The sequence below is a fragment of the Prionailurus viverrinus genome, chromosome F2 (assembly GCF_022837055.1).
Source record: "Prionailurus viverrinus isolate Anna chromosome F2, UM_Priviv_1.0, whole genome shotgun sequence".
In the NCBI taxonomy this organism is placed as follows: domain Eukaryota; kingdom Metazoa; phylum Chordata; class Mammalia; order Carnivora; family Felidae; genus Prionailurus; species Prionailurus viverrinus.
Window position 1 is genome coordinate 66296358 of NC_062578.1, and position 24619 is coordinate 66320976.

General features: G+C 44.4%; 1 long non-coding RNA gene across 1 annotated transcript; it reads left to right on the forward strand.

Moving 5' to 3' along the window:
- Positions 1 to 2547: 2547 nt before the first annotated feature.
- On the forward strand, positions 2548 to 7383 carry LOC125156717 (uncharacterized). The gene is made up of 3 exons (XR_007148740.1): positions 2548 to 3023; positions 6198 to 6276; positions 7259 to 7383. It is a non-coding gene; the product is annotated as an uncharacterized LOC125156717 (long non-coding RNA).
- Positions 7384 to 24619: the final 17236 nt, after the last annotated feature.

Below are 24619 nucleotides of genomic sequence, written 5' to 3' on the forward strand. Positions count from 1 at the left end.
CCTTCCCAGCTATAAGGAGACTGAGGAAGGCAGCCATTTAATCATTGGCAATATTCCCATCTCCTTAATGATGAAGGGAAGACAGATATTGGGGACAACATGGGTCTATGCCATACCCAGGGCCAGTCATTTAAGTCCCCAATGGAAGGGAATGGGTAAGAGAAGCCACAGGAGTAAATCAAAGAAGACTCTGCCCTAATGGCATCTAAAGTGAGAAGAACATGAATTAGCAGCAGGGAGAATGGAGAGAGCTTTTCATGGAGGAAATCTCACAGGCAAAGGCCCAGAGGAGGGGATATTAAAAGCTAATGCAGGAAGACCTGGGTGGCTCAGTGGGTGAAGTGTACAATTCTTAGTATCAGCTCAGGTCATGATCTCACAGTTGTAGCCCTGCATTGGGCTCTGCACTGAGCATGGAGCCTGCTTGGGATTCTCTCCCTCTCTCTCCTTTGCTCATGCTCTCTCTCTTTCTCTGTCTCAAAATAAATAAATGGACTTTAAAAAAAAGCCGATTCAGTAGAAGAAATAATTCTTAGATCAATGGCAACGGACAATAAGCTGAGGAACAAGCTGGGAGGTAGGATGGAGGGGGCATTTGTAACTTTTCGAGACCTAATACCAATACCTAATTTTAATCATCCATTCAACCAACATTTATTAAGAACCCACTGTGTGAGAAGACCTCTGCCTACTTGAGTAAAAGAATGAAAAAGACACTAGCCTCATGGGTCTTAACACTCCAGAAGAAAAGAAAAACAAATAAACAGGTCATTATAGTACAGGCTGATGAGGACTTTACCAGAGAAAGTTCTGTGCTACGTACACAAGCACTGAGAAGAGGCGCCTAATGCAGGTGCACCTTAGAAGAGGCACCTTAGAAGATCGGGGAGGCAGAGGCCACCTGGAGGAAATCTTTAAAAAGCCATGTAGCACAGGGACAGGGGTACAGGCTCTGCATCTGCTTTTCCATGTTCAAATCTTGGCTCTACCTTTTATATTAGCTGTATATCCTGGCAAGGCATTTATCTTCTCTGAACCTCAACCATCTGACAGACAGATGCTAATGATAATAGTATCACCTACTTGCTAGGGTGGCTGAAAGGATCAAATGAGATATTCCCTGTGAAGCCCATAGCATGGCATCTGGCATATAGATAAGTGCTCTGTCTAGATGAGCTATTAATAACATGACTATGACTAGTGTTAAGCTAAGAGTTAAGGGTAACTAGGAGTTGGTGGAGAAAAAAGAAGTAGATGTCCAGACAGAAGAGAGAAAAATCTTCGAAAGACCTGAGTTCCAGAGGGTCAGGAGGAAAGAGCGTCTGTGGGGAGCACTGAGCGAGAAGGAAAGCCAGGCCAGCTTAGGCAGGCCAGGTGAAGGCATTTGGACTTTAATCAAGAGCCGTAGGGAGCCATCAGAGCAAGAGAGCTGATGTAATCAGGCTGTCACCTTAGAAAGATCACTCTGACTGCTATGTAGTGAATAGATTGACCAGACACAACACTGAAGGTCCTATGCCAATCAGGAGGTGGTAATCCTTATGACAGATAGTGGCGGCTTGAACCAAGATGTTAGCGATGAAGGTAAAACGCACAGATTCAAAGGATGCCAAGGAAGTGGAATCTATAAGATCTGCTCATGATTATATCCCACTTGACGCATGCCCTTGGTACAGCCCCTTGAACAACTGAAATCCTGCACAAAGCTTGGAAGTTGTTCCAGTACCTGTCACCCTGGTCCTTCTCATCAGAAAGAAGAGTGTCACCTAGAAACAGCACAAGTCTTCAACAGCAAAGGGCATGTATAATTTCTAGACAGTAGAACTAGATAATAACCAATCAGATAAAAATGATTCAGGAATTTAGAAATATACTACTGGGAGAGGAACCAAAACAAATCCAGAGAAAAATAACCCTGTAACAGCCCTCCATGCCTAGGGAAATGGTCCACTTCAGCCCCTTATGGCTTCAGATGAATAATAGCGTATGTGTGTATATGGGATGCTATTTGGTGACACCATTATTTATCCTCCAGACTAGGACATTTTTAAGAATGGAAGTGGTCTCTTTGATATTACATCAGGACAACAGACAGAAAATGGGGCTCTCTGCCAGCCAAACCTAGTTTTCCCCGCTACCCAAGTGTGGAGCATTCCTAAGAACTCTTTGATAAACCCAAATGGCATAAAACCAAGAAGCAGTTTCCATTAATTTATATGGAAGCATTTTTGAGCATTCTCAGACCCCAAAAACAACCTCTCTCAGACTTTCCTGACACCTTAGGACGCATCTTGCTAATAAATACACAAAAATACATTGAGATACGGCATAGACGCTCACCAGACCAGGTCAGAGCTCGGGCGGCTGGATGCCCAGACAAGACCCTGCCTCTCAGCGCAGCTGCGGCTGCGTCTATCTCTACGTGTACGACGACTGCTGCAAAACCGACGCTGAACACGATTTTCGCTTTTCGTCTTTTGTCGTAAAAATGAAACTCTCCTTCGGGTTTCTTTCCATTACGGAAAACGGGTACTAACACAGGTCCTTCCTAAAAGCGAAGTGGCATAGCGGGAACTTTCAAAAAGCGGAGGATACCTGTAATTGCTCTCCTTTTTGGCTGCCTAATATTCACCACCCCCCAGCACGCACACACACGCACACACACACACACACACACACACAAAATGTGTGTGTGTGTGTATGTGTGTGTGTGTGTGTGTGTGACAACAGTTCCTAATGTCCTTATGAGGAATTACCTATCTCCAATAGCAAGTGGTTTTATTGGAACTGTCAATGCAGTTGCCAGGGAGTGAGCCCATAACGCCAAGGTAGGCCAGCTGAACTCAGGACTTTGAACTTGATCAGAAATGGAACAAAATATAAAACACCAGAAAAAGCATACCCGCATTCCTTCCATCATCATCTCCTAGTGAGGCCGTTGAAACATTCCTGCTTCCAGACCCCTGGTGCCCTGAATATCTGTCCTTTGATGAGCCTGTTCTCCAGTCCTTCCCATCGATTCTGTGAGTACCTGATGCCATTGTAATAAATTCCTTTTCTGTTGTTAAAAATCCTAATTGATACAATTATCCTTGAGTTTTAGAACACATAATTCTGACTCTGAATTTCACATCTGGTATTCACTAACTCTGTGTCTTTGGCTTTAGTTTTCTCATCTCTCAAATAATATTATACATACCTTACAAGCTAGTTTTAGAAATATATAAGATATTATATGCCAAGCACTTGGCTCAGTACCTGGTTCATCAGTAAGCCATTGGCTAATATGAATTTCCTTCCAACCTTTCTTTCTCTCAGCTAATATTACATAGATTTGGTTTTGATATTTCATTTCAATATTTAGAGATGGGATAATCTCACAGTTTGTGAGATCAAGCCCTGATGCAAGGAGACAGCGTGGAGCCTGATTGGGATGTCTCTCCCTCTCTCTCTGCCCCTTCTCCCCTCTCTCTAAATAAATAAATAAATAAGTTTTTAAAAAGTATAAGAAAAAATGTAGATGAATGGGACAGATATCTAATTTTTCTATCAATAGGAATAGAGTAGGTTCTGCTGTTGTAACAAACAATGGCTTTTAACAACAAAGGTTTATCTCTTACTCACTCTACATTTCCAGTATGAGTTGGCTGAGTTCCTGCTCCAGTTCATCCTCACTCAGTGTATTAGAGAAAAACAAAGAAATGGAACCAATGGGATATATACATAGAGATTTATTTTATTCTAAGGAATTGGTTCACGTGATGGTGGGGCTGGCAAGTCCAACATCTGTAAAGTAGGCCAATAGTCTATTCAGATAAGAGTTGATGCTTGTAATCTTGGGTAGGAATTCCACAAGGCAGCAGGCTGGAAAACTCAAGCAGGGTCTCTATGTTACAATCTAGAAGAGAATCCCTTCCTTTATGAAAAACCTCAGTCTGCTGTTAAGAACCTCAAGTGATTGGTTGAGTTCCACCCACATTATGGTGGATAATCTGCTTTACTCAGAGTCTCTTGATTTAAGTGTTGATCATATCTTTAAAAAAATACCTTCACAGCAATATCTAGACTGGTATTTGACCAAACAACTGGGCACCATTGCCTATCCAGGTTGACATATAAAATTAACCATCATACCCAGTCTAAAAAAAATTATCCACTCTCTCAAATGTTGCCTGACGCTGTGACAAAGGGAAAAAGAACATGGCAAATCCTACTAGCTCTTAACATTTTCTGCCAGAACTGATATATATCACTTTCACTCCCCTTTTATTGCACACAGCAAATCACAGGGCCATGCCTAGCTTTCATGGGAAGTACAATCCCACCGTGACCCAGAACAGAACCAAAATATTTATGAACAGCCTTAATGAACACCACAGGCTTATAATCTCATCCTCTTGATTTTTACAAAGAATACCATTGTCCTTAGTCCTTCCCTTCCTGACTATGCTGGATGAAGCTTTCTGCTGTCATAGTACACAGAGATCCCCTAAAGGAAGACAGGACAGGGACAGCCATTATTAATATGAGCATGTCTTGTCGGGTGCCTGGGTGGCCCACTCAGTGAATGGGCCCAGAACCCATCCAACTTCGGCTCAGGTCATGATCTCACAATATGTGGGTTTGAGCCCTGCATCAGGCTGTGTGCTGACAGCTCGGAGCCTGCTTCGGATTCTGTGTCTTCCTCTCTCTCTGCCCCTCCCCCACTCGCACTCTGTCTCTGTCTCTGTCTCTCTCTCTCTCAAAAATAAACGTTAAAAATTTTTTTATTTAAATTTAAAGAAAATATATGAGCATGTCTCATTAGACTTCTTACCACAGGGTTATCAGCAGTCAGAAAAGGGTCCAGGAGGTTTTGGATTGTCCACCGTGAAGCAGTAATACCTCTTACTCTATATACCATTCTGGAGTCTTCTAGTGCTTTGAAAATCCTATAAGAAAGAGGGTCATATTTCTCGGCAGAAATGGGACAGATGGGAGAAGCATCTAAGTTATGATTTCTGAAAGGATTTTCAAACATCTTTATCCTGCTCTAGGACTTGTGCCAGATTTCCCTCCTGCGTTCATCTAGAGGAATTTTCATAGACAATTTATATGAAACAAGGATCTGTCTCTTGGTGCACAGTCAGCTCAGAAGTAGCCTCTTTCCCACCTTCTGCTTCCAAAAAGTGGATTGGTTGATTTATTTTATCCTGCTGAGGCAGCCAACCCTAATTAGCATCATTGGTTTCAAATAATCTGTGTTTCTCTTTAAAAAGAAAAAGGTCATCTTGCTACAAAATGTATGCAAATGTTGGGCTAATCGTTTTTTACTTGACCCCCTTGTTGGCAATAGGTGACATTGATAACCCACTGCGAAGGGTAGATAGAGGTGATTCCTCTGCCAGTGATAACATGGCAGTGACACCTCCACGCCATAGGGGTGCAGTAAGGATCGAATGAGCTAATGTTTGTGAACGGCTTAGCACAGTGCCCAGCTGCAACCACACTCAGTGGACAGCTTAGGTTCTTATGGGCACTTCCGCTGTTTTCCTGCAGGCGGCTGCCTGCTCAGGGTTCAGCCCCTAGAGACAGATAATCCAGAGTTTGATTCCTGACTCAGCTGCTCTGTCGTCATGGGACCTGGGCATGTTACTTAACTCTATGCTTCAGTTTTCTCCTCTCTAAAATAGAAGTGAGCATAGAAAATACCACATAAGATTACTATGTGGATGAAAAATTGATATAAGCAAAGCCCTTAGCATAGGACTGGCCCAGCCTATGTGCATAATACATGCTATTAGCCACAACTAATAAGGAAATCAGGCCCCTGGGTGGATTGTGGTCCCTCTGCTCAGTTCTTTTCAAAACAGCATCATCCTTTTAGGGGCAATGGCTTTCAAACTCTGCCCAAGGAGCCTACGCCCCACCCCCAAAGGAGGAAGAGGAAAGAGACCATAGGGTTTCACTCCTCCTACAGGCAGAAAAGTTCTTCTTTTATCTGTTCCAAAAATTGAGATGCGGCACACAATTTCTTCACTGAAAGGGTGCTACTATGGAACAGTATTGGAAGATATGTTCTCCTCTGTCATGCCTCACCTTCTCATGCTTGGGTCAGATCAACAGAAATAATAATTTATGCTTGATTCTTGTACTCGTCCACTTATTTATTCATTGTTTTAATTCACTCATTTGTGCCTTTTTTTTTTTTTGGCCAGGTCCCCAGAGTTGTAGCCATGAACAAATAACACAGTTCTGGGGTGGGGCACGCAGCCCACTTTACAGCAGGAGAGACAGGTAAGGAAACAGGCTGTGATGCCCAGAGTTACAGGAATCATGATGTAGACAGGTATGTGATATCGAAGGAAAAGAATATCCAAAAGCCTTTGGGGTCAAGAGAAACTTCTGAGGGGAAGAAGCCTAAGGGTGTATGGCAGCAGAAGAGGTGGCACATTTTCTAGCAGAGACAGAAAGGTAAGAAAGAACATGGAAATTCAGGAAACGCAGGCTGACCAGCAGTTGTGAAGGCCAATAGGTAGGACAAAGGAGAAACAAAGTACTTCCAAAACCCAAGGCCAAAACCCTCCCATCAGGATGGACGCTTCCTGGGGCGCCTGGGTGGCTCAGTCAGTTAAGCGCCCAACTTCAGCTCAGGTCACGATCTTACAGTTCATAGGTTCAAGCCCTGCATCAGGCTCTCTGCTGTCGGTGTGGAGCCTGCTTTGGATCCTCTGTCTCCCTCTTTCTCTGCCCCTCCCCCCCTTGCTCATGCACACATGCTCTCTCTCTCAAAAATAAATAAACATTAAAAAAAAAAAGGATGGATACTTCCATTGCAGCTGATCAAGTATAACTTCACTTAATGACTTTAGCCAAGGGTCTGGCATCCCAACATGTCCCTTCCAGGGAGCAGGTTCCTGAAAGATTCTTAGTCTCTTTAACAGAAGGACACTCTTTGGCAGCTTGGGTTTAAAGGCACACTCTGGGAACAGACAAGGACAGGCATCCTGGGGAGACACGGCTGCAGCTGACATAGCTTTCTCCTGCCTTTCACTAGAGTCCCCGCACCCAGCAGGGCCAGGTCCTGAATGAAGTCATCGGGCCACTTCGAAGAGGCCTTTGCAAGACTTTCAAAATTGAGCTGTTCCCAGCACACAGACCAGGGCTGAAAATGCAAAATTTGCTGGATGAATCCAAGCCTCTCCAAGCAGGTGTGACAAGTGTGAATGTTCTCAGATTGTGAATGAGGCCATGACTAATTCTCACTTCATCCACCCAGACTCCCAGCCAAGAGTTGAGAGGTTCACTTCTTCCTGCGCCTCGGTGACAAGCAAATGCAGGCCACCCCTTGGGAAGGAACCTGGGCATGATATCAAGGTGGAGAAGTGTTGTTATCCTAATGATGTTGAGGTAATAATAATTACAATAATAGTAATAACTAACATTCACCAAGCACATACTCTGTGCCAGGTGCTGTAATAAGCACTTAGCATAAATTAAATTAACTCATCACAGGAACTCCATGGAGCCAGTAACACCACTACCCCAATTTTACAAAAGCAAAACAAAAACAAAAACAAAAAGATGTCCGGAAAGAATAAGCGTAGATGGTGGATGTAGGAGGTAGAATATTACAAAGAGTTTGCAAAGGCTCTAAAACAAAATAAACAATATCCATGCATTACAATGCTAGCATTTTTTTCCAAAATTGACTGCACAGACCTCAGATTACCCGTCACACAGGGAACTACCCAGAGGCACCTATAACATATCAGGGGAACCTGTATTCAAATGAGCAACTATAAAATCCATGAGAGAAGTTCAAGAACAATGCTTTGGCTTTCGGAGAGAATCTATCCAGCTAGAAGCATTAGGGAAGGTTTTAGGGCAGAGGTGACCTCTGAGATCTTAAAGAACTGGCAAGATGTCATTCCAGGTTAAGGAATAGAGGGAGAGAAAGCAGGGAGGGGCAAGGATGGAGTATGTCCCAGGAAGAGCAGAAAGTGGATTGTGGGTAGAGGCATGGTTCCCGGGGATTCCAAGCACACCCTCAGAGCCACAGTGGTCTCTGAACCCCCTCCCCCTTCATCTCAGCCTTTCGTTTATTTTACACATTGAGCTTCTACACGCAATTTCATTTGAAGAAACAGGTCAGCTGATTTCCATTTTCAGACTACAGCACCAAAGGGTAGGGAAAGTATTGAGGAGGAAGGGAATGGTAGGTTGAGGAAAGAACACTAAGGGCTTCAGTATGAACATCAAGCCGACTTTATACATGCCACCCCTCTCCATTCTCCACGCTCAGCAGACTAGTGGAACATGTCATTCTTTCCCACTGTTCCCAGAGACTCAGAGTCCTTCCGTAACCGGCACCCTAGACACCAGGAGTGGCACATCATACAGCTAAACAAGAGAACGTGGGCTTTTCTCTGTAGACAACAGAGAACCATATAGTTTTGAACCATTGTCCCTAAAGGTTCACTTAAGGTATTGCGATGGGGCCATGAATCTGTGGCCAGGCCCCACCTGTAGGCAGACCTTATCTCAGTGAAACCTGCATAGGTGACTTCCTCAGTTCCTTGAGCTCCCCCGCAACAACAATAAGCTCCAGATCCACAGCAGTGGAATAAGAAGTGAGAGAGGGCTTTCACAGTGTCAGAAGACCCACCTGGGAGTGATTTCTTCAATTATTAGCACACAGTGTGAAGTATTCCTCCGTTTATCACATGGGTACCAGGAAATTTGGGGATCCAGGAGTGGAGGGGAGTAAAAGCATCAGCCTCATGGTCCATAGATGGCAGCTGAGAGAGTGATAAGACCCCTTTGGAGGAGGGGTAGGAACCAGGGTGACATGAGCAGTAAGAAAGGAGAAAGGACTGCATTAAATACAAACTTCACCCACTCCCTTTTGTAGAAAGAACAGGTTCTGGAGATGTAACTTTGCTCTGCTATATATAGCTATGTGACCTTGGGTGAGTCACTTCACCTCTCTGGGCCTCAGCCGTTTCATTTATGCCATGAAGGTAATCATTTCATTTACAGGGAACATTTGTTAGTTATTCTCCTTTCTTCTGTCAAGAGCATTCAGATTTTGCTTTGGATATAGCCTGGAAGGACCTGTACATCAAGATGCCTCAGTATTCCCCCAGTCAAGGAGTGTCCATGTGCTCCAGGCTCAGCCAATCAGACACCCGCAGTCTGGAACAGGGAGCCTAAGCAAAATAACATACTGGAAAGAGTGCAAGACAAGACAGAACAAAGGCAGAGACCTTTCATCCCTATTGTCTCATCCCAGAGCCGCTCTGGGTCCTGTCATGGTGGGACCCCACCTGCCCCTTTCTAAAAAAGTCCTCTCAATGAACCGGAATCACCTGGAACCCTGGCTGATACAGGAAGTGTCAAATGAGGAGAGGGTATGTGGGAAAGTGCTTAGAGAATGTAAAGGAGATAGACAATGCTAGGTGGTGTTTTCTAGAACATTCTATAGTGTCTGGTACCAAACAGTTTCATTACATGATTTTTGAACCAAGTTTGTTGAGTGTGCCTCCTGTCCTTGGACACAACCTTCCAGAGGGTGGTTTGTTCTGTTTTGTTTTGTTTTGGGGGGCCTTGTGTTCTCCTGGACAGACCTACTCATCATTTTCCCCTTTGCATCATTTGCAGGCCACAGGGCACTGAGTCACCAGAACATCTTTATCACACAATGGTCAAAACCCTCTGTCTCTTCTCTCTCTGCTTTACCTCCTTTATTCCAGACACTTCCTTGGCAGACTAATATAAAATGAACGGCCATGGGGAAAAAAAACACTTTCACCTTCAGTTCACACCAGAAGTCTGTGGGATATTGAAAAGTGATGACCAGATGCCTTTGGGGCTTTGTTATTAATCAGCTATGTGACAAGGCAAGTCATTTGCCCCTCCGGACCTCAGTTCTCTCGTCTGTCAAATAAGAGTTCTAAATGAGAAAAATCTCTAAAGATTCCTCTCGAGCTGAAGGTCTGTGAAATGATTTGGCCCCACCTGGCTTTCATGCCCCTTCATTTCATGTGCCCCATCTTCAGTGCAGAGTCCAGGAACCCCTTCTATGTCTGTGCCATTATGGATCTATGCCAGTATTTTTTTTTAATTTTTTTTTCAACGTTTTTAATTTATTTTTGGGACAGAGAGAGACAGAGCATGAACGGGGGAGGGGCAGAGAGAGAGAGAGGGAGACACAGAGTCGGAAACAGGCTCCAGGCTCCGAGCCATCAGCCCAGAGCCCGACGCGGGGCTCGAACTCACGGACCACGAGATCGTGACCTGGCTGAAGTTGGACGCTTTAACAGACTGCGCCACCCAGGCACCCCTATGCCAGTATTTTTAAAACCTCTTTAAGTTCTGGAATACTATAGATGTTTCACCGTAGATCTTTCCTCAAGGAAAAGATCATATCTTAAAAGAAATAAAACCTCTACAATAAAAAGTAAATCAAACGATTTAGAGATCATAGAAAAGAAATATAGAAAAAAATCAGATTTTATTACAGAAAACATATAACTGAGAATTTTCCCAAATGCTGGTAGCATATTTGCAAGCTGTTCAAAAAAAGAAAAAATGTCCCACAGCACAGAGTTGAGAAATAATAATAAATGAAACTGTCCAACGTTTCACAAATACATCCATCCCTCTAAGACGCCTTGTCAAAATAGATCATTCTATCTGTCTCAACAAGTCAGGCTGCCCTAGTAAGAACCACGTCTCCAGTTCCTGTTGCTGTAGAAAAGGAAGCACTGAGCTTTGAATGGCCTCACACTGAACCATCAAAGTGGTTGGGGGCCCCTGATTTTAGAGAGGGAGAGAAGGGAGCAGAAGATGAAGTATCCTTTATTTACTAGATCTGCATTTCGGGGCTTCCCGTGTGACACCAGGGCAGCCTCATCACCAGGTGGCCAGCCCTTTAAAACCCCTCTCCTCTACTCCTAGGACAAACCCATATGTCAGCACCGCAGGACCAGCCGGGGTCCCAGGAACTGAGCAGTCCTGGCCCCACAGGAGTGGAATTTGCTCCCAAAGCCCTGACTGTAAAAGCTGCATCAAGCAAGGCAAGAGCAGAACCAGAGCTATACGGGGATGTGAGCCCTGAGGTTGGCGGAGCCAGTGCTGACCCCTCGTGAGGGCTGTGGGCTGGGTTGCGTTATCTCTGGAGGGCAGGAGAGGTTTTTCCTTTGCTTTTGGGTCCCCCTAGTGGAACACTGGCTGGGTCTCCTTAAAGGAGGTGTGTGGGGAGATGGAACCGCCTGGGAAAGTTAAAACCAGCCGCCATAAACTTACGGCTGCCTTTCCCACCACCCTCTGGGGTGTGAAGCCAGCCAAGCAACCAATCAACACATAATTTACTCCTGCTGTTTACCCAGCAGTGCAGGGTGAGTTAAGTGCAGGAAGAATGGGGCATCATCCCTTTCTCTCGAGGTACTCATAATGTGGGGGAAAGAGACAGCAAAACAATAACCAGCAAGACAATGACCAGCAAACACTATTACACCATAACCCATAATGGCAGACATGTACAGAAGGTCACGTTATAATAGGCGACTCAAAATCAGACTGCCTGAGCTCCTATGCTGGCTCCTTCACTCAGCACAGTGATCTTGAGCTTGTTTATTCAACAAATACATACTGGGCACCTAATCTAAACCTACTACTGATCTGGGCACTAGGGATACAGACAAAAAAAAAAATTATGCCCCCCAAAAAAATCCCTGCCCTGTGGACCTTACATTCTTCATCTGTGAAAGAAAGGACATACAAAGCTCCTATCCCATAATAGTGTGAGGTTAAATAAAATAACCTTAGCACTTATGCCTGGCACATGATAAAATCTCAGTAGTGCTTGCTCTTGTTATCATCCCGTTGATAGACCCTGGAGTCTTTATTTTGCTTCAGGGTCCTTCCAAAGTTGTAAGTCAAGGGGGGAAGCCATCCTGGGCTAAGTTGAAGCAGCTCAACTTCTTAGGAGTCATGAACCCTAAATGTCTAGAGGTCTCAATTTCCTTATAAGTAAAATACAAGTGGTCAGAGAAGATGCTCAGCAGCCTGAGCAACACTTCTCTAGGAGTGGTAACCTGGTGAGTCAAGCTCTCAGACTTTTCTGGGCCACACTTAGTAGATGAGGAGTTCCCTGTGTGAGAATACATTGTGCATCTATCTGTCTGTCCAGCTCACTTAATCCCAAAGTCCCCCCAACCCCCATCTGTCCTGGTCATGAGTCACAGTTATATTGTTCCTCTCCTCACATAAGCATGCTGACCATGGTTCCTGACCCCATGAGAGTGGACATAGTGAAGTAAGATCCCAACATACAGATTTGAACTTGTTCTGAGGTGGGAAACCCCACAGCCTAAGCCTAATGTGTGAGCTCTAACAGAGCTTTGCAGGAGTCACTGTCCCAAGTCATAACAAGGTCGTATCATTTAGATATTTCTCACCTTCAAAACATCACTGGGAAGAGGATTAATTGAATTGGCAAGATCTAGCATTTCTGGGTCCAGTACTCAAATATCATTACACATATTTAAACCCCATATCTAACCTTAAGAAAGGAATTGGTCTCTCTCTGATATCTTGAGTCCCTTTGAGGCTTTATACTCTAAGACCCAATGTTAAGAGGTCAGGCCTATAGGCAAGAGAAAACAGAAGAAAAGGATAGAGAGCATAATTGTTTTTCAGGGTAGGTTGAACATTAGAAACTGGAATAAATGTGGATAGCTTTCTTTATATACTTAGTAAAAATTAAAATATGGGTCACAGAGAGGCATCTGGCTGGCTCAGTGAAGCAGATGACTCTTGATCTTGGGAACATGAGTTCCAGCCCCACATTGGGTGTGGAACTCTCTTTTAAAAAAATGTGGAACAAAGAGTAAAATGTGACCGTTTTAATCAGAAATTGCCATTGAAATCAGAAATCTAAACTCAAGGGGCACCTGGGTGGTTCAGTCTGTTAAGCATCTGACTCTTGATCTTGGCTCAGGTCATGATCTCACAGTTCATGAGACTGAGCTCTGTGTCAAGCTTTGCACTGACAGTAAGAAGCCTACTTGGAATGCTCTCTCCTTCTCTCTCTGACCCTTCCCCACTCGCTCATGCTCTTTCTCTCTCAAAAATAAATGAAGGAAGGAAGGAAGGAAGGAAGGAAGGAAGGAAGGAAGGAAGGAAGGAAGAGATCTAAAGTCAAGACCTAATTCTGCTTTTGTGGTAGAAAATAGAGCTACTCACCTATGTTTCCATTTCTCCTTCCCAGAACATTGGGGAGATCGCCCTTGCCTTCTCCCTTGAAGTTAGACGAGGCCATGTGACTTCTTTGACCAATTAAACGTGGGTGGAACAAAATGATTCATTACCTGATGAAAGCCTTGAAGAACCAGTGCATGATTCTGTATGTTTTCTTTTCTCTTCTGCAGCAACTGAAAAAGCAATATAGATATATTTTATAAAGGCTGAAATTCCGAGCCATCACATGGAGAAGAGCTTCTCCAGCAGGTTTCCCAGACCTACAGTGGATTTTACAGAAGTAAGAAATAAATTTTTATGTTGTTAAGCTACTGATATTTTTAGGATTATTTGTTACTAAGCATAACTTAACCTATTCTGACTGATACAGGCTCTTACCATAACCATATGATTTCAAGTGAATTACTTACCTTCTCTAAGGTGTCCTAATTCATAAATGGGTTAATAATAGTTCTTAGCATTCTTATGAGAATCAAGTGTTAAATGTATCTTCCATGACTTACTAAACTATCAAACATTATGCAAATTAAATAAATTAATTTAACTGAACACCTCCTGTTTTCCAGATACCATTCTAGACAGAGATAAGTAAGTGAGATCTCTACTCTATAGGAATTCACAATCTTTGTGTAAATCACTCTGCTTATTCTCCGAGTATCAAAGGCAGAAATACAGTCTTGGAAAGCTCATGGTCTTAGAATAAAAAAAGACAAGAGGAATCCCTCTCTCCCACCAAAGAATCAAAGGAATAGAAGTGAATGGTATCATTCTGTCTGGTTTATTCAGACCTGCAAAAGGATGCACAAATAGCGTAGCAGCTGCCTGCAAAATGTGCAACAGGTCCATTTAAATTTATCCTTGAACTCCATTCTCTATTTTTACCTTAATCTCATTGATTCTTTTTCTCAATATATGTCTCTAACCTGGACCTCTTTGGCAAGATTCGGGCAGATGATCCTAACTACCAGTTTGACATTACCACCTGGATGTTTAAGAACATCTCTAGCTCAGCAAATCTAACACCAAGTTCAGCATTTAGCCCTGAGATTCTAGCTCCTCTTCCTCCTCTGTTTCAATACATCCAGTCTCTGAAATTGGAAAACTCATTTTCATCTTTAATTTCTTGTTTTCCATAACCCGAGTCCAAATAATTTTCCAAGTCCCAAAAACATCACCTCCAAAATCTTTTGCTGAGGGTGACTGCCTTTCTCTGCCTATCAACAAACACATCTCCATACAAAAAAGAAAGAGTCTCACTTTAGTGCACTCTACGTTCTTCTCTAAGTACAGCCCTGATCTTCTGTTATAAAATCTTTAATAATTTTAAATTTCTTACTAAATTAATTCAAACAGCCTGTCAAACTCAAATCCCTCTACAATCCATTCCTGACAATGTTTCAACAAATATTTATCAATTGCCTTGTATGCCAGACCCACCCACTGTCTAAGCTCCAAGGATACAGAGCAAGACCAGTCCCTGTCTTTAAAGAGCCTGTAGTCCTGTTTCCGATTCTGTGTCTCCCTCTCTCTCTGCCCCTCCCCCGTTCATGCTCTGTCTCTCTCTGTCCCAAAAATAAATAAAACGTTGAAAAAAATAAAATAAAAAATAAAGAGCCTGTAGTGTCCATGGCAATACAGCTCTCCAATCTCCTTTGGGAGAACAAGAACCTACTGCAAGGAACATAGTTTCCCTCCATGGATACCGTGAAACCCAAGGGTACTCCCAGCCAGTGGCCAAGCATGACTGGGGTACCAGAGCCAGCCCATTCCTATGCAGTGTGGGGTTCTTCTAATGAGCAACTGTGGCTCAGCATGCCTCCATTGGCCTGGCCAAAATTCTCTCAGAACCATCCTATGGCCTTTGGCTTTTTCTACCCATCCTTCCCTCCCTCTCTCCTTTCAATTCGCAATGGTGGGTACTGTGTGAGAAAGGCAGGCACAAAGTGATATAGAGGAGAAGAACCTCAAACTGAGTCCAGGGAATGGGGACTACAGGGACACTAGGACATGACACCAGACTGAACCATGAAGGATGTAAAGTTGATTTCATTTGCCTCTACTTTGTTAATAGCACCCTACACTCAAATATAGCATATAAATGAAGAGGCTGAACTTTTGTTCCATATACCCACAAATCTCCTCTACCATTGTTGACATTTTGAGGGAGCAATAAATAGCTCCGTGTTTCCACATTTGAATTCTAAATTGGAAAATAAGAGTTCTAGCTGAGAGTTCAGAATACTCCCTCTATAACTAAAAAGATGGGAAAATGAAGCTTCCTATGAGAGCCAAATGGATCTGCTGGCTGTACTCTCTTCCTTTGGGATCTCCTGAGACCAGTGGTGGACACCACCAGTGGTAGACAGTTTAGGTTTCTCTTCCAGAAGTTTCTGAAGTGGGTTAGAAAAAAACGTGAGTGAACCGAGTGAACCGAGTGGATGTATCCATCCTAATGCAGCAGCTGGGGTGGTTAGGACAAACCTTCCCCCAGAAGAATTAAGAGGAACACCTGCTGCCTGAGGGAAGCTCATTCCCAAGGGGAAGAAAGGTAAATATGACCCAGACATGCACAGTTCATTCTCCCCACAGCTCCCAGTCAGACAAATCACCCTGCCTCCCCCGCAGCAGAGAGAGAGCAGAAATCCAATTGAAGTTCTTTTAACACAGAAGGAAACATCAGAAGTGGGTAAGAAATGTTCTCCCCTTTCTTTAGCTTTTTGCTCTCAACTCAGCCTGCTTCATTGTTTAGAAAAAAAAAATTATGTTTTATGTATTTTTGAGAGCAAGAGAGACAGAGCACGAGCGGGGGAGGGGCAGAGAGAGAGAGGGAGACACAGAATCCGAAACAGGCTCCAGGCTCTGACCTGTCAGCACAGAGCCCCATGTCGGGCTCCAACTCACAGACCGTGAGATCATGACCTGAGCTGAAGTCGGATGCTTAACCAACTGGGCCACCCAAGTGCCCCCAGCCTGCTTCATTGTTAAGTCAATAGTCAACTACAGTGTAGCGGTGGCCCTCAGGAGGAGATCACCATAACAGGAGACTGCACCTTCAGTACCAAATGGCACTCCTGGGGACCACAGATGAGTGGTTTACACATTGCTTCCAGAAGGCTCTGAAATGTATCAGAACAGAACCAAATTCAATCAACGCCAGACCCAAGGCTAAAAATTCCCTCTCTGTTCCATTTTCCAAATCACAATATGTGCAGTCATGCTGTCCAACACAGCATATCCAAGATTCAACAATGAGATTAAATGACACCCTTATAATGCACCAATAATGAACTACATGAAGACACTCACATAATGAATGATTACAACCCAGAGATATCCCATTATCAAATTCTTAGAAGAAATACACATTCAAAAATCAAATCCTCCTAAAAAAGATCAAGTCCTCCTGAAAGTTAACTCTAAAAATGTTCAAATCCAAAGGAATTAATATCCAAAACCAAATTATTTTGTTCTTGGGTGTTAAAAGCCTTGTCTCCTTGATTTCTATTATACTGGGCGTGTATATTTCTAGCACCTGACATGCGTCTGTCACCAAGACATCAATAACATTTTGTTTCATAAATTTATGAAATGAATAGGTACTCACTGCTATAGAACCAACCTAGCTAACTCCCGCAGCAAGGTAAGAGCAACCAACAGAATGGTAACCGAATGGCATTTCTGTTTATCCTTCTCTCATTAAATTTAATTATTTTAGGAACTGCTTCTTTGATTATAATCACTAGCAAATGAAGCCAGGCTGCTTAGCATAGCTCCTGGCATATATTAGATATGCAGTGTTATTTGGATTGGATTCTAATTTCACAAATCTTATATTAGGTAGAAGCAATAAGCATGATCAAAACCTTTCACCATTTAGAAAAGCTAAAGCTACTTGCTTTTCATTTTTGCAGCTCCAGGGGGTGGGGGGGGGGAATGATTTTTTACATCAATAACCAAGAAAATAAAGTCAGAGGCTTTTGCTTCTGCCTGATCCTTTCCTCGGGCCACCTCTTCAGCTTTCACTCTTCCCTATCTCCCTTGCCCTCTGAGCAGCTTGCTCCTCGCTGGCCTCATCCCTCTGCCCTGGCACCTGCCAGAGAAGGAGCAGATGCTCATCTTGGCCAGTCATGCTTGACCACAGCAGGCATCCTGCTCCTCTCTCCACCCCCTGCAGCCTGTGCATACCTAGCCATGACATCAGGGAACTCTGGGAGCTAGAACAAACCCTTCCCGAGTCAGTCAGATGTAGGCAGATCTCCAGAGAGTCAGTCCCAACACTCCGGCACCTTCTGGTCTTCTGCGCCCAGGAATCCCCACTCACATGCTACACTGGCCTCTCCAGTGTCCTCAGACCTCTGACTGCACATTTTCTCTTCCCTCCTTGCTGTGGGTAACCCCCACTACCTCTGCAATATCTCAGGAAGGCCTCTGTCCCTCCATCTCTCTGGCTGGGCTGTTTCCTTGGAGAGGACAGTATAAACTGAGAGCAATAAGCATGGGAAGCATCTCTTCTGAGCAAGAGGCATGAGCTCCCTCTGTCTCAGGAGCTCCACACTCCCACCTGTGCTCCAGCCACCTCTTCTCCCAAAGCACATCCTTCCCTCCTTTTCCTAGCAAGCTTCCTTCATCCTTTGCCCAGGCTTTCCATCCTCTCCTCTAATCCCAGTACCATTTCTACATCTCCAAATGCCTACCATTGACCAAATAACCCCTCCCCTGTAATCCCACAACAGTTTGCATTTGTGTATTGATCAGGTTCCTGGAAACAGATTTTGAGATGGAAATTGACATGCAGGAAGTTTTTTGGGGTATGCTCCCAGCATCGACACCTAAAGGAGTCAGGACTGGGCAGAGGAAGAAGCTGACCTGGCCATTCAGATCTGTCCCAGTTTGAAACGTGGGGACCAAGCCTTTGTAGCTTGTATTGCCCAGTCATGGGCTGCCCTTGGAGACAGAATATTATCTTGAGTGAAGCTGCTTTCTTCCACAGAAGGCAATTTTTGGAGAGAGTCTCAGCTGAGAGCCACCAGCAGCCAGCACTCCCAGGAGGGAGGAAAGAGTGGCCCGGTCCTGGAGGCAGATCTCCGTAACACACACTGCTTCCACTGCGTACTTACCATGTTAACATGCAGCATCTTCACCCTTTCTTTCATTCCACAAATATTTATCAAGCATGCAGGGCCTTGGAGATGCACCAGTAGGAGCTCTCTCTAGACTGACAGTCCACCAAGAGCGAGAACCATCTTTTTTCTCTCTGTCTCTATGGGGCCTGTGCCTGATACATAATGATCACACAATAAATGGTTCCTGCTAAGCGAATAACAATGGGATTGAAGAGGGCTGGGTAAATGAGACTTCTTTCCCCACCAAGGTTCCAAATGATTTGAGAGCTGGATGAGATCAGACCTAGGGAGGCTGAAATATCACCTTTATTACTAACAACAGGAACTACTGGAGAGTGTGGGAATATATAAGAAATAGGAAATAGGTAATAGGTAATAGGAAAACTCAGAGGTAGGCAGACTTTTCCACTCAGTCCTGGACAGTATTAGAAGACCACAGGCCTGCCCCCAGGGACATGGAGGGACAGAGAAGGGCGATCTTCAGTGAGAACCAAAGAAATAGAAAGGCCGAACTGAGAACAACACCAAGTTGGTTCTCCCGGAATTTATGATCAGAAATAAGTGCCCTCCTTGCAAACTGAAGGACAGGGAAAATCCAGAGTATGAGCCTAGTGATACCACCTCCATAGTTAAGCAGGCACCAAGATTAGGGAAGCTTTTACTCCTAATGTATTGGTATTGAGTGGACTAAATTCCGAAAACTTTCTAGTCCCTGATTCCAGTTATTATGAAAGCCAGGTTCATCCATGACCCTCCCATTTTCCTGAGCCGGTAAACTCTTTTGCTGGTAAGCAAACACTAGCAGGGTTCACCTGCACACTTGAGTTCTCATGAAGATAAGAACTTTTTAAAAATGTAAACATGGAAATAGAAAATCACATGGTTAATTAGTTTAGGCTTAAATGCATGGGTAGTGAATTTGCAGTCAATGATTGACCCAGCCTAAGTGGTTACTTTAGCAAGAAACACTCCTCCAAGTGCCTGTACTGGGTACTGGGTACTGGGAACAGTTTCTCTGAGACCCATGTGAATCTCTGGTGTGAGGCATATGGCCAAATGCCAGGGAGGGCCACCTTCACGGCAATGATCGTATAATACTCTTGACAGTATTACAGGATTGAGAATTGGCAATACTCAAATAAGAATTAAACAGAGTGAATTCAGTGTGTGTGTCAGGAAAAACAAAATCAGATTTCTCCCCAGCACTGTACCGGCAACCAAAGGAGCGTCACCCGGTCCCAGAAGAATGAGAAAATGAAGTTTGTACAAGGCCTGGGGCAGAGCAGGAAAGCAACATGGTTTCTAAACACAGTTCCAAGCCTGAGGAGAATCTCAATTTATGGACTCATGACAATGGCTTCTCTGCTTACAATTAAGGTTGGCAAAAGTTAATGTTGGCTTGGTTCAATGTTTGGGGAAAGCAGGTAGTTTCACAGATTGTTCACTTAAATGGCAAGCTAGAGCTTTCATTTCCCAGAGATTTGGTAGCATTCGCATTCCGGTACTTTCAATTCTAGCTGGAAGAGGAACTTCTGGGATTTACATTGCTCCCTGGCTCAAATTAAATCAATCCAGGCCTATGACACCTACTAGTTAGAAAGCTCCCTGTGGCACACAGCTTTCTAGAGAATTACACACAGAGGGGAAGGCTACACCCTTGTACCTTCAGGCAGTGTGCTGAGAGAATTAATATGACTACATATTAATAAAGTGCAAATTAAAGTGAGTCACATATTTCTGTCCTTATGGTGAAAGACCATACCACACGCAATCTTCTCTCGGCATACTTGTCCCCTTCTGGAACCTGGTTCTAACCATGATCATGTCTTGAATTAGTTCCAAAACCTTTGGGCAAATTGCTCAGCCTCTCCGGATTTCTCATTTCTACCATTTATAGAATCTCTCTGACAATGATAGCTCAAGTCTTTCTATTCTAATATATTTTTTAAAAGACATGAGATAGGGTTGTCTCTCACTGAGTATAACTACTAGTTAAATGAAATAATGAATAGGTGAAAGGAAGAATGATTGGAGGAACAAATACCTTACTAAATGGAAGCTCAGTAACTTGAGAAGAATATCTCTGACCACATAGCCATTTTCCTTCAGGTTTCTGTAAGAGAATTAAGGCTTAATGTCCTAAGGCATCCACTGTAGCAGTGAATTAATTTCTCTATATTAACTTCTCCATCTATAATGGTGCTAACTACGTACCAACTTTGGGAGAATTGAGAAATAGTCATTCACATCATTGTCCACATTCTGTAGTCCAGTTGAGAAAGGCTTTATGATTGTTGAAAGCCAACAAATTTCTCAAGGAACCAGAATTTGCTGATAAGCCCAGGAACATGCTGAAATCCCCCATCACCAACTCCTATACGTGCTATAAGACCTGCAGACTGGTCCTCCCACCAGCTCCATGGTATGTAGCATGGTATGTAGAGAAGAATGTGGGCTCAGGGCACAGAAAGTCTGGGATTTCCCATCTTTGTCCTCCCCTGCCCAAGATGTGCAACCCCCTCAAATCACTTTGTCTCTTAGAGCTCTAATATCCTCCATTGCCCTAGTTTTAATATCCCCCCATTGTCCTCCAAACAGAAACCCCAAACAAGGATTTTGGTGCAAGTAATTTATTTGAGAGCGAATCCAAGGAAGCATGGCATAGCATGAGTTTCTCAATTTTGGCACTATCGACATTTGGGGCCACATCATTCTTTATGGTGGGGGATAGCCTTAATTGAGCCCTATCGAATGTTTAGCAGCATCCCTGGTCTCTACCCACAAGATGCTGGTAGCAAACACCCCTCTAGTTGTAATAACCAAAAAGTCTCCAGACAATGCTAAACGTCTCCTACGAGACAAAATCACCCTCAGTGAGAACCACGGGTATGGTGGTTAATACGGCATATGGCCCAGATCACCCCTTCAGGACCCATTACCCCAGCAGCTGGGAATGTCGGATGCTGACTGCTGACAAAGGCACCCCCCTCTAGAGATTGTCCTTGGTCAAAAGACCTGCCTCACCCTTCCCCCTTATACCCACTCCCCAGGGCCAGCCTATATCCTATGACTGGTCAATGCAAGGGCGCAAAGGCCTGACTCCCTTTCTCCAAGGCAGGACAATCATAAAATGCCACCCCAGCTCCGGAGCTTGCTATATGATCAGGAGGTACTCTAGTACAACTACATCATAGCTGATGCTCTCCCTGTGCCCAGTTCTGCTCCCTAGCTTTTCTACAGGTGCTATTCCCAAATGCATTTTCCAATAAAACTTCTGCATGCATATCTTCACATCAGGGTCTATTTCTGGGGAACATGAACTAAAACTTATTGTCAGGAGGTGTCCTAGGAAGTTGATTCTAAAATGAAATTTGGGGAGCTGGACCCCCTTCTAGCTAGCTGACAAAAAGTACCCCATCAGCAGTCATCAGTGGAGAGTACTAGGAGCCCCAGCATGTTGGAATTGCAGTTGTTAAACATGTAATTGCTCCAAACTGGATGGGATCCCTCCAGAAGGGAATGTGCTGGCTGGTGAATATATAAAGCATTCAGCCTGCACAGGGCCAGAAAAGTAGTCATTCTAAGTACAGTGGATTCAGATGGCTGCTGCTCCTTGCTAAAAATGCATTAGGGAGAGACAAGGACAGGCTGAGGTGATTCATCATCATGAAAAGGTAAGGAGTGAGGGTCATAGTGCCTGCCTGGCATCAAGTAAAAGGAATCTCATCTCCTGCCCTCTTTCTGCAGAGGGCAGAAAAAAACTGAGCATCAGGCCCAGGACTTAATTAGAAGGTTGGAATCCCAACCGCAGCAAGGCTGCTGCGTCCAGGTTTGTGCTCTGACTGGGAAGGAATGGGACCTTACACTTGGGTGGTGACAGTTGGACCAGTGCACCCAGAAACCCTGAACCATCATATCCTCCTGAAGCCTCTGGGCCTGAAGAAGTAGCCCATCCCTCATTATACACCCCCAGCCCTTGCTACAAGGCAGCTGGAATACAGAGGCCTTCACTTGCAAGACAACACATGCCTTCCCCGATCTCACCCCACCTCCTCTGCTGGCCACCAGAACAATAAGTGGCATCCAGCCACCATACTGTCAGCCCAGGGAAGGGCTGAGCCTGCTACAAGAGGCGCACACACCAAAGAAGATGCCGGAAGTAGCCAAAACGCACCAACACAAGCCAGGAAGGTAGGCAGAGGATTGGAACACTGAATATGTCCGAAGGGACGGGGTACAGAGCTGGATAAGGAAGAATTTATTGACATGGCGAGATGGTTTAACACCCTGACAAGAGCGGTAGGGGATGGCACAGAGCTGCATCTTGGATGGCTCTCGTAAACTTGGGGAAGGTGAGGTAGTGCGGCAGAAATGCCAGAACTCCCGCAGCAGCGAGCAGAGGAAGGCATAAAAGGCTCAGAGAATCAGGCATGGGGGGGGGGGGGGGAGGGGGGGCAGTTCTACTGCTTACGGTGGCACACCCTAAGGTGACCCCAGTGAGGCACACCCTTGTATAATCCCCTCCCCTAAGTACAAGCAGAAACTGCACCTTGCTTCTAGCCAACAGTGTATGGCTGGCAGAGGTGATGGGACAGTCACTCCAGTGATTCTGTTAGCATATAACAGATTCTGATCATATAACATCGTCTCAGCGTCTCGAAGGGAGAGGTGCCGCTTCTGGCTTGACAAAGGGAGCTGCCCAGGCAGCAAGGAAGTGCAGACCTCCAGGAATTGGAAGCAGGCCCGGATGACCGCCAGCGAGAAAATAGGGACCTCGGTCCCACAGCTGCCAAGACTTGAATTCTGCCCACTACCAAATGTCCTAGAAGAGGCCTACAGCTTGCCTGCAGCCTTGTGGAACCTGGAACCAAGCACCCAGTGAAGCCATATTCGGACTCCTGCCCCTCAGAAACTCTGAGATAATAAATGTAGGTTGTCCTAAGCTATTCAGTTTGTGGTGTTGTTATGCAGCAATAGATTACTAATACACTCAAGGCTGGGAAACTCACAGCCAGTGATGTCCCATAGGAGGACCCAGAAGACACCGCATTTACCAAAGCAATAAGAAGTATGTGGGGCAGGGCACCAGCATTGCCGGGAAGCTCGATAGTGATTATCCTCTATGGGTCATGACTGATGCTGCGACAGACCCCTTAACTGCCAAAAAATAAATCAAATAAATTTGACTGAGTCTTGAAAAACGGAGGCCATGTGGCAATGTTGAAGCATTAAAAGCAAAGCAGTCACAATTATCATAATGAGTGGCAAAGTTGAAATGTCACCCTCTAAATATTCCCCTCTGCTGGCTTTTTTTTTCATTCATGTAGGTAAAGAGGAAGGAAGGGAAAGATTTCTAAATCAAATAGCAAAAGGATATCACAGCCCATAAAAGGTAAAATTTACCAGTTAATATGCGCACACAGAAAATGTTATGGAGGCATCCTCCTCACAAATATTAAAGAGGCAGTTAACAAATGATATCTGCAAGGCAACAATTCTTCTAACTCACCCAACATAAATAGCACTTGCCCTTGCGACTGAGCAATCAGCTCTTTGCAAGACTGTATCATAGCAACATTCAGCCAGAGAACTTCCAAGAGTATTGAAGCGTCCTTCTGGTGGCTACAGTTGTCCTAGGAGCGAGATGGAACAGAAAGAAAATTCTCAGCCAAGCGGTCAGAGTACTAGATCTCAGAGGCTTGAAGCTACCACTAGCTTGATGCATGACCTTGACCAATCTCTTGATTTCTCAGAGCCTTGATTCCCTCACCTATAAACTGAGCACTTGGACTAAATTCATTCATTTATTTATTCTTTCATTCAACAAATATTTGCTAAGCATCTGCTAGACCAGTTTCAGAGCCACTGTGCAGGAGAGGAAGGGGGAATTAGACAATCTCCAAGGTCTTTTTCAAATCTAACCGGGAATTTGAAATGGCACATCTATAGAGATAAGGACACATTTCCCCAAATCAGTATCTCGCACATGCCATCCACATGCCATCTCATAGCCAAACCCTTGATCCTATTGTTAATGACCCTTTTGCACACTGTCTTTCTTGGTAAAAGAGAACACAGTTCAGAGTCCTCCCCTTGCCCACTGAGAAGAGGTCACAGGGGAAAGGAGCAAGGAGGGAGGCATGTTTGACAGAGTTCACTGAGTCAGCTAGACGACTCCTGTCCCTCCCCAGTCTGGGCTCCTCACCTTCCTCTCTTCTCCAGAGAGGCACACCCCCTCTACCACTCTGCTG